Genomic DNA, 9,650 nt, shown 5'->3' with positions numbered 1-9,650 from the left:
CATGCTTATGAGACAAAAAAATAGAGATGACCCTGTCTTTATTTCTGGTAGAAGACTTCAAAATACATGCCAGAAATGGACAATTTGAGTTTCTTTTCTCTACATCAAATGTAAGTTGGAAGGGGAATTTGAAACTGGCCACATAGTAGATCTGGTTTTATATTTTACAACCTACAGCACCCATTATGCCTCCACCCCATTTTATAGGGTAAAAAACCTTGCTTAGGGAAGATTAGCTTCTAGATGGATGTGTCTGAGGGATCACCAAATGCAGAAACCATTTTTTGCCATGGCTGGAAGAGAGCTATGACCTAGCATAGCGCTCCTCCCGAGCAGCTCCCCCAGCACTGCAGGAGCTGCTGAGTGCCCCTGTGCAGGAAGCTTTGAGAATCTTGGAAGGGGCTCTTCAGATCTTTCCCCCTTCTTCTCCTCCTTCCTGGCCTGTGAGTGACTCAGTGCCCCAAACCTTAACTTTTTGTTAGCATCTTCCTCCTTTTAATCTCCTTCATTTTCAACACCTCCCATCTCTACCATCTTCTCTTACATCTGTTCTGCCTCATAGATCTCTTCCTTGTTTTCCTTCTTTCTTCCCTCCTCTCCCATCTCCTTCCTCCTTTTTATTCTTGCTCTTTCCTCTTGTTTTCTTACTTTTTCCTTCTCTTCCCCTACACGTTGTTGTTAGAAAGGATTCTTGCACCCCCTGGTGCTCTTGCATTTTGTGTGGTAGGAGAGGAGACTGTCTTCTTTCTTTCTCTCCCCCTGGTAGATCATTATTCAGAGACAGAATGTGAGAGACGGATATCTCAGGTCATCCGCAGCAAACCAGTGAAAGCGGGGGGGGGGGGGGATCAGGGAAAAGATGGCGATCCTCCATTGCCTGCCAAGGAGCACGAGACTCACAAAGCAACTTCCACAGCAATAACAAGAAGAGCTAGGCAGAGAGAAGGAGGTGGCAGTGGCGTCGGGATGCTGCTGTAAGTTCTTGCAAGTAAAACCCATCTCTGGTTTGGCATGAGAGAGATTCTCTCATTCGTGTGTGCGTGTGTGTATGCCGTTTTTTCCACCATGTTTCTGTGAAATCCATTCATTCGGCCAGGGGAGGAAAGAGGAAGAGGGGGAAAAAAAAAGCAAAGAAAAAAAAAAGCGGCGTGTTTTGTTTGAGAGAGAGGTCTCTTGCATGAAGGAGGAGGTGCTGGTAGTGGGAGGAGGAAAGCGGTTAATTAATTTTTGTTGTTACATTAAAGGGGAATATGGAGAGATAAGTGAGATACAAGCAGCGCTTTTGGGGTGGGGGTGTTTGCGCGCGCTCGTGTGTGTGTGTGCGCGCGCGCGCGCGCTATGTCTGGATGGTGCTGTGTGTGTGAACTTGGATGAGACGGGAGAGCCACAGAGGAGAGAAAAGCTCCGTGCTAGCACGACTCAGGCAATCGGGTGACCTTCTTTCTGTCTTTGTCCCCGTCCCCCCCCCCTTCCCTCTTGCAAAGCTGGTCCCTCACACAGATATTTATGCTCCCCCCCCCGCCCCGCTCTCCTGACATTGGGATGTGAGGGCTTCTGGCTCCGTCTTGGGTGTGCGGGGGGGGGGGGCAGTGGTTTCTTTGAAGGACATTGTTTGGAGGAGGACGACAGCGTTCAGCTGGAGAGCAGAAGCCATTACACACGCTTTTGCTCCCTTTTCGAGAAAGAGAAGGGAAGGGAAGAAAGGAAGAAGCCCGCTTCTTGTTCGGTCCCCCGATGTCTCTAAGTCAGACAAGGAAGGAGTTCTCTCCCGCGCCTTTCTCCATCACCCGGAGCAATTTTCTCTCTGGCTCTCTCACTCTTTCCATTTCTTTATTTCCCTGTCCTCCATTTGTAAGCTGTTTGCTTTGGTTTCAGTTTAGACTCCACAACACAAATCTTCTCTCCCATACATGCATGCAGTCTACAGTCTTTTTATGTCTTTTGGAGTAAACTCCCCCCCCCCCCAACATTGTGGTTTCTGTCCTACACACGGATCATCCTGGAGTTTCCTATAGATGTGATCTGTTAAGATTCCCACCCCCCGGCCGCCACCAAGGGGCGGGGGGGCTTTGCATTCGTTTTCTAATGTTTGGAAACAGAAAGACCTTCAAGTTTGAGTGCTTCCTACTGCTGCCTTTGTGTGACTGTGTGTGTGTGTCTCATGAAGCTGCTTGCATGTATAAGAGGAAGTGACTAATTTGGCAGAGAGCTGTGATCTGAGTCAGGTAAGCCATGTCATGTTCTCTAGCTCCACCAGAAAATGGAGGAGAGCAAGCGGGCTTCCAATAGACAAAGCTGAGATGGGAAGTGCTCCTAACATTATGGATCTCTCCATTTTTTAATTTTTTTTTTTAAGCTTTGCTGGCAATTCTCCCCCCCCGGATTTCTTCAGTTTTTCACTGTACAAGACTGTGATGGGTATTCTTTCTGATTTCATGCTATCAGGAAATGAGAACTGGAGGAAATTGCCTGGATTGTCCTTCACATAAGGAAAACCTTTTATTTTGTTGTTTTTAACTCTTATGCTTTCATGTTGAGGTCACTTTTCTATATATTTTTCTTTGGTTAAAGTTAATAGGATTTAAGGGTTTGATCGGTTAGCTAAAGAAATAGCATGTGTGCATAATGCATACAATATTTGGAGGCAAGTGCTTGTAGCCTGAGGCTGCTCAGGTTCTTCCGGAGAACATCGTGAAATCTCATTCTTTCTATGTGGTGACGATGGCCTGAGTTTTGGCATTTTACCTTCTGATGCTCAAAAGCATTCTTTTTTTCTGGATGTGCTTTAATATGGAACATTTTCCTTCAGTCACTAGGTTGCATATTTATAATACTGGAAAGCTTTCAGGAAGCTTCTCGGTACCATAAAATGCATAATTCCTTGTGGTGGTGGTGGGGGAATGGCAACTTTCATGGTGCTCTTTTTTGCCATCTTACAATATGCTTTTTTGAAAAACATAACAAGGATGTTGCTGGAAGCTTTTATGTCATGGCAGTTGAACAGGAAGTTTTTTGTTGTGGTTTTTTTTTTTAAACCTACCTTTTCATCTGGAATAGTTTAGGGTGGTCTCACACGTCGCCTTACTTTTTTTCCCACCAACATCAATTTGCACATCGGTTGCATAGTAGATTTGCCAATCTTAGTATGGGCCTAAATCAGCTCCCATTGAAGGAAATTAAAAGTTCCTCACTGAACTGTGTTGGTTTGGGTCAGATTCTAAATGCCCATCCTCTCTGTTATGTATAGAGTATTCTTAGATATTTATCTTTATTTTATATTGTGAATTGCCTCATACTTTGAGAGATCAACTCAGTGCTAGTGCTATAATGTGACGTACAGATGCATTGCACTTGAACATGAAATGTGCTATCCAAGAGCAAATGAGATTTAAGATTAAGATCTTTATGGGAGGGCCTATATATTCCTCGCACCTGGTGACAGACACCCTAGAAAACCAAAGGTCATCACAACAGATATAATGTTTGAGTTGTGGTGAATGTGGTTTCATTTCCATGAGGGTATTCTTCCTTGTTCTCTAAAGAGATTTCAGGATTTCAGTCTCATAATTTCTGCTAATGATGTTGCTTTCTGTAATTATACCCAGACTGAAATTGAAGTTTACCTTCCTGTCAGAAAACTAGCTGAGACTTTTTTTTTTTAAATTTTACAAACCAGTAAGCTAAAGGAACTTTGGAAAGATGGTATTGAAAACTGCTAGTCACTGTTAGCTCATGAATTTTGCAATTGGACATTAATTTTTTGGTTCAAACCAATGGTTTGTAATAGCTTCTGATTTGTGGGCATTCAGAAACTTTCCACAGTGCTAGCCCTTTTAGAAAATTTTCATTCATAATTTATTCTATAGTATATGAACTTGAATTTCTTGATTACCTTTTTTAGGCCCATTAGAAATCAGATCACACTTAAAAACAGTACTTTAAACAATTGATTTCCTTATATGTTACCATTAGACTTGTAATTAATTACATTGTTGAGAAACATCGGATTTAAAAGGTCACACTTAGCATTTATTTCTTCCATCAATTTGAAATTATATTTTGATATGTGGGGGAAAGTAAAAAATGTTGTGTATGGGTGATTAGGATATGAAGAATGCAAGTACATAATTGGATGATGGATGGAAAGTAGAGCTACTGCAAGCAGAAGTGTTGGGGGTTGTTTGGGTTTTTTTTGAATGATTATTATAATTCACTAAAGATAGAATCAAATTTAATAGTGTTGTGGCCTTTGACTTAAAGGAAGATTGATGGTTGGAAGCCATGAGTGGATTGTAAGAGAGCTAGCTAAGAAACATTGGATGGGAATTGTAACATCTGTCAGATGTCCAAACATATATGTAGAGTACATTTGGACGTAAGGAATGGACAAGTTGAATTTTTAGGCTTACAAAGGAAATTGGAAGCACTACAATTTTATTATAGTACAAGCTACAGTTTGAGGAAGGTTACTTAAAAAACCCCGAGATATTTCTTAAAGTTTGGAACTCTCAGGAACAAGTATAAATACTCTATTCCTCTGATGGTTTTTGGTTTACAAATAAAACCTGTAGGATTACAATATTATTTGAGACTGTTCTAACTTGTAGTAACACTTTCTCTGTGTGTTCTGGCAGATAACTTCTCAAATAAGCAAAACACTGCTTTGTAGTATGAAACTGTGGGGGAAAAGGACTTAAATCTGTGAAATTGGTGAATAGCTATGTAATATTCATTAGCTAGCTTTGTGCTTTTATGAAACCATCACTAACCAAACATATAGACAAAAATATGGATGTATAATTTAAAAAAACCCAACCCACTGAAATATTGAAAAAAATAATTTGAAATAATGTAGAGGAAGGAGATCCTCTTTTGACAGATCAGGAACAGTCTACAAAGAATGTTAAGTTGTAAAATGTTTTTGTGTCTTAGTTATTTTGTTGTTCTAGATGTTGTTTTGTACTTACAGTGCATCATAGTAGGAAGTCATATAAACAATATTGGAATATTCTCTCTATTGGACTAAAATAGTCCACTTTGTAAACTTGTTCCAGATAAAAACTATTCTGCTAGTGACAGAACTGAATGGTTTGCTTAACAATTTGTTATGGGTTAGCCTTGGCTAAGGGCCAAACACCCACCCAGCTGCTCACTCACTCCCCCTCCTCAGGGGACAGGGGGAGAATAGGATGAGAAGGCTTGTGGGTCAAGGTAAAGACAAGGAGATTGCTTACCAATTACCGTCATGGGCAAAACAGAATTGACTTGGGGAAAATTAATTGTAAGTTATTGCCAATTAAAATAGATTTGGGTAGTGAGAAACAAAAAGACAAACATTAAAACAACACCTTTCCTCCCCCCTTTCTCATGCCTAGCTTCACTCCTTCATTTCAGACTCCTCTACTCCCCATGAGCAGTGCAAGGGGGAGTATGGTCAGTACATATCATTTCCTCTCTGCTGTTCCTTCCCTTTCACACTTTTCTCCTGCTCTGGTGTGGGCTCTCCCACAGGTTACAGTCCTTCAGGAAAAAAGTCTGCTCTGGTGTGGGCTCTCCACACGGGCCGCAGTTCCTTCACGAAGTATCCATCTGTTCTGGCATGGATCCTCCATGGGCTGCAGTGAATATCTGCTCTAGTACCATGGAGATGACTCTTCCTCCTTCTCACACAGAGGTGCTACAAATTCTTTAATCGAGGTGGAGAAGGTGGTGTGATGCTGCTGGCAGATGCAGTTAACATTATAAACAGTTGAATGTCAGCATAGTATTCCTCCAAACTTGTTGACTGTTGAAAATAAAATGTTCCAGAAGACCTAGGAGAACAGGAAAAGAGATAAAATAGCATGGTTTGTATGCCAGTACTGAAAGAAGAAAAGGGGGAGGAAGTGAGATGATTATCATAAGTTGAGCTATCTTGTTAGTTGTAGTGAAAAGGCTTTAATAGAAGTTTCTGAATGAGGGGATTTGATTTATAAGAATAATTCAGTCTTCATTTATGTCCTGAGCTTTGGAAGTATTATTCTGCCTGTTAAGCTTGTGTTTGAGAAGCTGAATACATGAGTAAATAAAAAGTCAACTGAGATTATTTTGGGTTTTGTACTGTTTTGTTTTTTTAACTTTAGAAGCAGTAGCAAAGATTCCAAGTCTGCTACTTGTGTCTTTAGTTTTATGAAGCTATCCCAGAAGCTTGTTCAACTTGAGATGGTAGTGTCTAATTATTGCAGTATCCTTTAAAATATTCTCGCCTAATCACTTATTGAAGAAACTTTTCTTTAAGTAATGTTTTGAAAAAAAAAAATTTCCTCCCACCATGGGAGGTCGTGTTTGCTCTGTAGTCATTTTTGAGATGTGATGGTTAACTGAACATCAGTCCAAGATACAGCAATAAAAGCCATGCCTTCCGTTTCCCTTTGATCTAGAAACCTCTTCATTTTTGAGTAGTATTCACGATGTAATCATGGACAGTTGGTTTCTAGAAGAAATATATTAAGTGATTGGGGCTAAGTTCATTCTGTGAAGAGGAGGGAAAGGTCCTTCAAGGAAGACAAGCAGTTTGGGTCAGCATTAGTAGAAATAGAAAATAGGCCAAACTCTTCAGCAAAAAGAAGACTAGGATAAGGTATGCCATAATTACATGTATTGGAAACTTGCTGTTAATAGAGTGATTGCATGGGATAGAGAGGCAGGAGAATGATTTTGCAAGAGAAAACAAAGCAGATATTACAAAGATTGATAAAGACAGAATTCAATGTGCTCCTGATAATATGAAAGAGAAGATTTTGTATCGAAAGATACTGAAAATGCTGTAAATCAGATATGGATGTTTCTCTATCATTTCCAAAGATGACTTGTGTTGCATTGGGCAGATTGCTTCTGTCCAGAACTTAGAGTGACCTCTGAATATTTATTTATTTAAACTTAAATTTGAATTCTTCAGGTCCTTTCAGATTCAGCTGGAATTGTGGGCATGTGACTCTCTTCATAATTGGGTTTTAAGGGTATCTGACCAACCACCTAAGAGACTAAAGAAGTAGTGGTCATCTCTGGAAATCTTGCTCTTAATTTGTTGCATTCCTTTAACCCTGTGCTCCCCAGCAGTAAAATAGGCATAATATAGGATTTCAGAGGAATATTGGCAATTAAGGCCATGGTGCTGGATTCTACTGCTTTGTGTGTTGAAATATAAAAGAAGGGGGCAAAAAACCCCCAACCCTTCAGAGTGTGGTTCTGGTTAGTGAGAGTGGCAGATCTGGTCCATTGTTTGCAGAGTACCTGAGAATGGAGAAAACTGTCACTTTTTCACTGTGTCACTTTGGTCATTCTGACTAATTATCAGTTCTCAGATATGTTGCTAACTATGGTGTGTATGGAAGAGGAGACTAATTGTATATGATATCTACATAGTTTAGTTGGTAATGCAGTAAAGTCTAGGAGGGAAATAACCATAAAGCGTGTCTCATCCTACTGGGATCTATTTTTGTGTGTGTTGTATGATGAGCAATAGTTGGAAAATAAATAAATGGCAATATAAATAAATAAGAGATAGTTTGTCTTGCCTAGGTTAATTAGAAACTCCTATCTCACATTCTAGTTTTTTCCTTGCTTTTCTACATTTGTGTGGCTTTGGCTATAGGGTATATAACTTCTAGTGCTGATGTGCTCTGAAATCCATTCTTCTATTATACCCGGTTAAAGAACTTGACAAGTGTAAAAATGTTAACAAATGGCTGATAGAAAATTGAGAGTAGCCAGACAGCTCTCAGTCTAGTTAATTAACTCTCAACTGCTGAATTGTTACTATCCTCTCATACAGTTGTAAAAGCCAGAACTTGCAACAGTGCAAGAAAGGGTTTGAGTTCTTGGCCAGGAGTGCATCTCAAAAGTTAAATTAATGTAATTTGAAGTCAATGTGGACCAATTCCTTTTGGTCTATTGACCTTTTATCTTTGGTGGGAGAAGTAGAGCAGGGAGACAGCATGTTGCCTTTCAGGTCATATAGAGGTTAAGTTTTTTTGCCTATGATCAAGCATAGGGTGTAAAACAGCACTGTCCAATAGTACAGTGACCTAAGGAGAGTAAGACTTTATCAAACCTTCAGAAAGTAAATGTAATGGAAAGCCATTATGTGAATCTGCATATCTGATGCCTCTTGGCTCAGGGATTGTTGGAATCATGCATTTAACCCTTCAAAAGTGGTAGATACCTATGTAAGCTATTAGTTTCCTGGGCCTCATTCTGTTAGGTCAAGAAGAAGCTGTTGTTTCTCAAGAGCACAAGGGTTCTGCCATCAGAGTAATTGCTCTCACATAAGACACTTTGGATTCTCTTACTCTAAGGGCATAACCTTATTACTCAGTAGAGCTGCTGAAAGTGTGAGCCAATATATTTGAGTCTCCCAGCTGCATGAATAAACCTGAATTATTTTTAAATGATCAGATTACAGAGGTGATAATGTACTACAATGAATTTTCCATTTCACACTCTCTCTGCAAATTTTCTGCATCGCTTCCACCCTGGAGGGGGGATACAAGATTTTCCATGTGCTATGCTTCCAAGGAATCATGTTAAAACTGCTGATGTCATAACCAGAAAATGTCATTCAAGACAAAGCTTTGAGTCAGAAGTTGCTTGGTGTAGGATGTTGGTCAAACATTGGAAGAGATTGCCCAGAGAGGTTGTGGAGTCTCCATCTTTGGAGATATTCAAAATCTGACTGGACATGGCCCTGAGCAACCTGCTTTAGCTGACCCTGCTTTGAGTAGAGGGATTGGACTAGATGATCTCCAGAGGTCACTTTCAACCTCAACCATTCTATGATTCTATGACAGGTAGATTGGCCAAACCTTGCATGTGGTGTTTTCTTGCAAATGAATATGAAATGCTGGTTGTCCTCCGTGATTCTTCAGTGCTTCCATAAGTTCACCAATATCACTTCAGTGGTTTATGTGAGTATAATTTATTTGCTGGTGTTCTGGTTGTATCTGTGTTTATTTTAAGAATTCATGTCTACTTAGGTTTGCTAATGTACTGTAAGATCAGATGAGCTGCTAAGATCTCAAGGGAGTGAACAATCTATTTTTAATGTGTTTGAAGGATAGATGATGTTACCATATAGTGATTTTTTTCTGTCTTGTGGCAGTGAAGCCCAGTCATATGATGAGGTAGTAACTTAGATGGGATGTTAACATTTTCTCAGAGTAGGGTGTGTTTTTTAAGATGGATGGAGGTAAAATGCCACGCTGTCTATTTCTATATTTGCTACCTCGACATGCAGCAGACTAATCCTCTTTACAGGTGAAATAAGCAGCCTGCTTATGGGCTGATGGCAATGCCTGCTGATCTGTTGACATCCAAATTGGAGAGAAATTCATGTCCAAGTGATGTTTCTAATAATGGTTAAATTAAAAAAGGATATATTTTTTCTTGAAATTGCCTAAGGGATGCTAAGAGGTTGATTTGTGACCTCTTTTCATGTCAGAACTTAGCCGTGTGGGTGTTGTGGTTTAGGTCAGGACAGACTAAATGCATGCATTAATTTCTACTCAACAATTGGATCCGTGTAAAGGAGTTCGGATATTTATTGCCTCTGTGAAAGAATGATTAATAATGCAAAGAACACTTCAGAGCTACAAAAAAGTGGTTATCTCTAC

The 9,650-nt window shown here is 39.9% G+C and overlaps 1 protein-coding gene across 4 annotated transcripts in view; it reads left to right on the top strand.

Moving 5' to 3' along the window:
* The first annotated feature begins 875 nt into the window (after nt 1-875).
* The window catches only part of LOC143172049 (zinc finger protein 462-like), a 118,518-nt gene continuing 109,743 nt past the window's right edge, over nt 876-9,650 (top strand). For all 4 annotated transcript variants that reach the window (XM_076361270.1, XM_076361269.1, XM_076361271.1 and 1 more), the window contains exon 1: nt 876-974. The gene's annotated coding sequence lies outside the window, so the exon portion shown is untranslated. The remainder of the gene's footprint in view (nt 975-9,650) is intronic.

The sequence above is a fragment of the Aptenodytes patagonicus genome, chromosome W (assembly GCF_965638725.1).
Source record: "Aptenodytes patagonicus chromosome W, bAptPat1.pri.cur, whole genome shotgun sequence".
Taxonomy (NCBI): Eukaryota; Metazoa; Chordata; class Aves; order Sphenisciformes; family Spheniscidae; genus Aptenodytes; species Aptenodytes patagonicus.
The sequence above is the reverse complement of the archived record's forward strand: the minus strand, read 5'-3'. Positions and strand labels throughout refer to the sequence as shown.